Source organism: Pinus tabuliformis, chromosome X, assembly GCF_031772625.1.
Source record: "Pinus tabuliformis cultivar Carrire ecotype Pingquan chromosome X, CPIR1, whole genome shotgun sequence".
Classification (NCBI taxonomy): Eukaryota; Viridiplantae; Streptophyta; class Pinopsida; order Pinales; family Pinaceae; genus Pinus; species Pinus tabuliformis.
Genome location: NC_142308.1, coordinates 285,481,613 through 285,488,565, shown reverse-complemented (window position 1 = coordinate 285,488,565; position 6,953 = coordinate 285,481,613).

Sequence of the window (6,953 nt, the reverse complement as noted above, 5' to 3'; positions counted from 1 at the left end):
CTTGTGATGAAGAAATAAGAATTCGAGGACTCGCTTGTAGAAGTTTTCATTATGCCAATGAACAAAAAAACTTCAACAATATAAATAAAGAGCTTATTTAAGCAACCTCTTGCAACAAACCTCTTGTGCTTTGGGTTTCCTTGAGGTCCTTTGGGATAAGAAGAGTTCCTTCAGCCCTTCTCCTTCTTGTCCTTCTTGGACTGAGCTATCAATATCTTTCCCTTCACCTTTCCAAACTTAGAAAAATAGTCAGTCTATAAAACAAGCATACAATTAGCCTCTTGTTGTTCAAACACCTTTCAGACAAGCAGTCTTTGCTTTGTCAATCAAGCATTCTGATATAACCTTCCTTGAAGGTGGGGTCAATCAATCTTAAGCTTTGATGTACCACCTAATATAAATATGGGGCACTTAGGCTTCTTATTTAACTTACAAGAACCTCTCCCACTTCCAAATCTTTAATTTTTCCCAAGTCTTAATGATTAACTGGTGCAGAACTAACTATGTGCTTGAAATAAAGGGGTGTATGCTTGTATTTGTTTTCAACTAATTACTTGCTTTAAAATCTATTGTTTTAGCTGATATTTAAATGTGCTTGAACTGATATATAAATGCATATAACAGTAAGCAATGCAACAATAAACAATCACACAGAAACAACAATTTAATTGGGATTTCAGCCACAACTATTGGGCTACATCTCCATTAGCTCTAGTCAACTCAACTAGGCTCTCTAGGATTATGGTATAGGTCCTTTTTACAAGCTCTTGGCTCAACTCTTGTTGTTTTATATAGAAACAGTGGGTTTAGACACCATGTTATCCACTGGCTCTTGAAGCTCTAGCTCTTGGCTCTAGGTCTTGTCTCTGGCTTTTGGCTCCCGGTTCTGGCTCTTGGCTCTAACATTGGCTCTTTTTCTCTTGGTTTTGGTTCTTGGCTTTGACTCTAGCTCTTTGGCTTTGGCTTTGGCTCTGGATTTTCACTCTGGCTTCCTGGCCCTCTGCAACCTTAAGCTCTCTAGCATTTCACTTGAACTTCAATTGACCCCAAAGGCTCCCTCAACTACTATGCGTAGTAGTTCTTCATCTCTCTTTCTCTCTGCTACTACTTTCAGCATTCAACAACAAACAACAACTCGACCACCGTCAACAACTCAACAACCCCTGTTCTCTGTCTTTCTATGGCTTTTAAGCCAAATCGGCGCTGTTTGTTCATTGTCCCTCTCAGGCTCTCTATCTTCCAGCTGCTCCTTTGTCCCCAATCATGAGGAAGCATCCCATTTTCACCCATGTGGCTCCTTGAGCTTCATAACGCACAGGTGTAATGGTGGTTTCCAATGGAAAGGGACCGGCGCAAGGGAAATTCGTCATTTTGCCTTCTTGTTCTAGTCCGCCCAAATTCATTCTTTGAGTGTTAGCAATCATTTCTAAATGCCCTCAGGGATTAATGCCACCTATGTTGTAACGGAAGAGTGCATTGACACCTAAAATCCTTGTGAAACACAGGAAAACACTGCAACACATGGAAAAATCCACAGAAAACAATGTTCCCAGACTTCAAATTTCCATAATCCCACTTTATAGCACTATCAGGTCCACCCTTAGTCACTGTCGCAAGTCACAAATGGCCTTGTTCCTTTGTATTTTGTTAAATAATTAAATATGTGAAAATACATTGAAAATGGAATTTGGTGGATCTCAAATCTTACGAGATAGTGCCTATATTTCCATCGGGTCCGACTGATTGCGTCACATATACATATAACATATGTGGCTCTACCCCAATGTGTTGTGCCGATGCAATACTGCGATGTGACAAGTCGCAATCGAAGATCACACAAATCTGAGGCCTTTCCATATAATAGGGTCTATGCTAGTGCCACTTGCAATCCACCAATATCGACGATGGCGGTATCACATCTGCCTGGTCCCATCGCGTATTATGCAGCCGATATCTGCTGACTGCCACCACCGATTGCGATCACTGATCGGATCTGGACCGTTGATCGGCCCGATCTGATGGCTCCTGTGCAAACACTGTTCAAGCCATTGTTTTGCCTCTCTTTTCCTGTGAAAAAGGGCATCTTCATTTTATGATAACTCCTTCATCTGAATTCCATTTTTGCCCATTCAAGTTGTGTTGGATTTAGAATGAGGAGATATCTGCAATGAGACTATTTTCGAGAGCAGCATCTAATTTTGATTTTCCTCTGATTTACAAATGATTTGTGCCATTTGGCACCTTTTACCTCTTACATGAAGTCTTTTACACTTAGAGCTTTATTCAAGATTCATTTTTGGATCATGAGTGGAGTCGATTGTACTTGTTTTACCTACAAATCTTCAAGAATTTTCCTAAGCCACACAATTTTTTTTGTCGCCTCAGCTGCTGCCACATATTCTGCCTCTGTTGTGGAATCTGTTGGAACTGATTGTTTGCGTGATCTCCAGGAGATATCTCCTGACCCAAGACTCATATCATAACCTAAAGTAGATACCCCAGTTTCTTTATCTCCGTCGAAGTTTGAATCAGAGTATCCATTCAATCTGAAGTTGCCCACCTATGTATACTTGATTCCAAAGTCCCGAGTTCCCTTCAAGTACTTTAGAACTCTTTTTGTAGCAGACCAATGTCCCTTACAAGGCTTTTGCATAAACCTGGAGAGGATTCGAACAACAAACGAAATGTCTGGTCTGGTAGTAGTTAGGTAGTTGAGACTTCCTACAAGTTGTCTATACTTTGTTGCATCCTCAAATTCTTTTCCTTCAATGGATGTGAGCTTTATGTTTTGTTCCATTGGAGTAGTCAGAGAATTGCATGCAGTCATGCCAAACCTATTCTAGAGATCTCCAATGTACTTCTTTTGATAAAGGAATATGGACTTCGGATTTTGAGTTACTTCAATACTAAGATAGTAATGAACATAGCCCAAATTAGTCATTTAAAGACGTTTCCTCATTTCCTTCTTTATGGATGCAATGTAACTCCCATTATTCCATGTCATCAAAAGATAATCTACATATACCACAAGATATACAATTGTTTTGCCAACTTTCTTGACAACGAAAGTTGCATCATGAAGATCATAATGTTTGAAATTGAGTTTCGGAAGATGCTCAGTTAGCTTTTCATACTAGGCTCGCGGTGCCTGCTTGAGGAAATACAAGGATTTCACAAGTTTCCATACTTTATGTTCATGTCCTTTCATAGCAAATCCTTTAGGCTAGGACATAAGAAAATTCTCTTTTATATATCCATTCAAGAAGGCAATTTTTACATCTAGTTGATGGACTTTCTAACCGTTCTGAGCTGCTAGGGCAAAGAGTGTCCAAATTGTAGCCCATTTTGTTGTGGGGGCAAAAGTCTCCTCATAATTGGCCCGTTCCTTCTGTGCAAAGCCTTTTTCCACAAGCCTGGCTTTTTGCATGTCAAGTGAGCCATCAACTTTATACTTGTTCTTGTATACCCACTTGCATCCAATTTGTTTGGTTCCCAATGGAGGATCAACCAGCTTCCAAGTTCCATTATTTATTAAGGAATCATACTCCTTTTTAATTTCTTCTTTCCATTCATCATGAGATCCAGCTTCTTTGAAGGAAGTTGGTTCAAAATCTGCTAACAAATTCAATTCAAAATCATAAGAAACATCCATATCAACAAGCGAATTAGAGTCATCTACATCACCTCCATTTTTCCAGCTTGAATTTGTCATTCCTAACTTTCCAACCTCATCAGGATGAACACTTTCAAGTGTCTTTGTCAGCCACTTTGGGGAACCTTTCTCAGACGGTCTAGTCTGCTCAGTTGATTGAGCTGGGACTGAATAAAGATTGAGTCTCCCAATTTTGTCAATCACATCACTTAAAGTATCATCCGTTGTTGGAGTTTCATGCAGGGGAAAGAGTGATTCAGAAGAATATTCCACGTGTTGATCTAGTATAGGAATCCCCCCTTCAACATATGGAATCTGATTATCAAATTCTTGAAATTATTTTGCATTTGCGAATCTAGCCAAGTGATCAAGTTGCCGCTCAACAACATTGTCAGTTTTTGATGATTCAAGAAAGATTACATCTCTAGATACATCAAACTTTTTATTGACTTCATCATAGAGATGGTATGCTTTGGAGGTGTTTGAATACCCCAGGAAGATACACTTACGACTTCTTGCACCAAGTTTGTTTTTATGTACCTTTGGTATCAAGGCATAACATGTGGAACCAAAGACCCTGACATGTTTTACCAAAGGAATGTTCCCATACCACATTTCATAAGGATTATTGTTTCTAATAGCATTAGATGGACATCTATTCTTTACATATACAAAACATAGAACTGTATAAGCCTACTCCGTTATGTTGGGGATTATAAGGCACAATTGTTTGATGTTTGACCCCATGTTGGCGAAGATAGTTTTTAAATTCATTTGAAGTGTATCATGTTCCATTATCAGTGTGAATAGAGCCAATATGAGATTGTGCATCATTTTCAATCCATGTATGAAACTTCTTGAATGTTTGAAAAGCATCAGATTTGTTCTTCAATAAATAAACCCAACACATTCTGGTGTAGTCATCAATAAATGTCATATATATTTATTTCCATTTGCAGAAGGAACATGCATTGGACCACATAAATCTGAATGAATGAGTTCAAGTTTTCTATGTTCTCTGGAATGTGAATCATGAAAAGACTGTTTGCTATGCCTTCCTAGAATGCAAGCATCACATTGCTTAAGTTTCCTAGGAATTGTAGGCAAAACAGTAACACCATTTTTCTTCAACAAGCAGACGCTGTCATAGGTCAAGTGTCTAAATCTAGCATGGCATAATAAACTTGATAGAAATGTACCTTCCTCATAATGATAATTGTATGAGAAATTTTGGGCACGAGTAGAGGTACCCTGCAACTTGAGAAGCATTTCTTCTTCTATGCTCGTCATGACAAGTGAGTGGTCTGATGCTTTTCTCACCTTAAGCTTGCCATCAAACATATGAATGGAGTTTCCTTGCTGGCGGATGTGGACCAATGACATCAGGCTTCTCCTCAACTGTGGGAAATATAGAACATGATGCAGAATAAAGTCTGTAAGACCAGGCAACTTAAGCCTGATTGTGACAAGCCTTGATGGTTTGAATTTTGATTTGTCTGCAAAGTATATTGCTCCATCAACATTGTTAATAAATTCTTCAAAAAAATATCTTCTAAAAGTCACATGGCAAGTTTCTCTTGAATCAAGCAACCAATCATTTTTTTAGGAAGCAAGTGAAGCATTAAATAAGCCTTCATTTACTCCAATATTACAGTGTGGCACAACATAGTGAGCGGATTTAGGTGCTTTACCTTTCTCTTTGTCATTAGTTTTACTTTTGGGTTGGTTTCTTTCCTGCTCAATTCTGTCCCAAGGCAGCTTGCATGTGGATGCATCATGTGATCCATCTCTTTTGTAGTGCATGTAGTGCAAATCTGACTTTTCTCCTTGAGAGTGTCTACCCCCCTAGCCTCTGAAATTTATTCCTCTAACTCCTTGACCACCTCTTCCCGTGGAAGAATCTTGAGCAAGATTCTTTTCCCTATGTGCGAGGCACACAACCTCTTCAGAAGACTGAGGGGTTGTCTTCTTCCCAAAAGATTTCTCTCTTTCAGTAATTTTTTTCACAAGGGAGTCAAAGGTAATGTCTTTGAGGTTTACATTTGCTTTCAATGACTCAAGATAATTTGATTAAGTGGGATAAAGTGCCTTGATAAAAGATATCAGAGGAATATCATTTTCAACATTTGTGACTTTGATATCATGCATAATATATTTTCCTTTTGATGCAAGAGCAAGAGGATCACCATTTTGTAATTCAAGTGTGAATAGTTTAATCATGAGTTGAACAACTTCAAGTGCAGAGTGCGATTCATAGAGTTCCTTCAGTTTTTTTAAGGCATCGAAAGAATTTGAAAATGGCGAAATATGGTGAGTCACCTCTTCATTTACTAACACTGCAACCAATTCACAAGCCCCGTTGTTCTTATTTTCCCAAATGGCGAATTCCTTGTCTGAGGTAGGTTGTTCTAGCCCTTTGTCTCCATTTCCAACACACACTCCTTTCCACAGCTCATTAAAAATGAGAGTGTGTTTTATTTTCTGTGACCATTCTAGATAGTTTTCCTTTCCGGAGAGAACCACTCCCACAATATATATCAATGAATGCATTTTAAAAGTCTGTGTATTGTAAAAAAATATACTTTTGCTGCCAATATGTTGTGAGAAATAGCACTTCTAGTGGTAGTTTTATAAAAAAAGTACAATTCTAATATAAATATAGTAAAGGTATTACATAAGGGGAGGGTATTATATGGGGAGGAGCTTATATGAGGGAGGCGATGGGAGCCACACAGTATTATATAAAACGTAGTAAAAAACAACTCATTTGAATATAGCCATCACAAGGAATTCTCGTTACAAGCCTTGAATGAATTGTTATTCTGCACCATACCACAGATAGGCTGTGTAGGATTGAGTACAGTTAGCCACCAATCTTGGGCTCGAACACAGGCAACCACTGCACCACGGATCCTCTGCTTCCTCCAACAATGAAATCGCTTGAAATGTAGATATGAAACAACCCAGTAGATATCAGCTTGCCTTAAATTCCAGGTCCTCTTGGGCTGGTGCAATGGCCTGGCTTCATCTTTGGATTAAGATCTAGTATGGCTCGCACATTCCAACTTCAACACAGAAAGAACCCAACCCAGTGTCTATTTATAAGGAATCAATGGGTGAACAAGATAAATTGCAAAATGCACTATCCAACTACACAACAAATTGTGACAAAAGGAATGTTCAATGTTTCAAACGCTACTGGGAGAGTGCACTAACCATAAAAAATACAAAGCAACTAATTAATTCAGCGCAAAGAAGTATCTGGCAAGAGGAAAAATGATAGAATAATGGTAGAAATGAT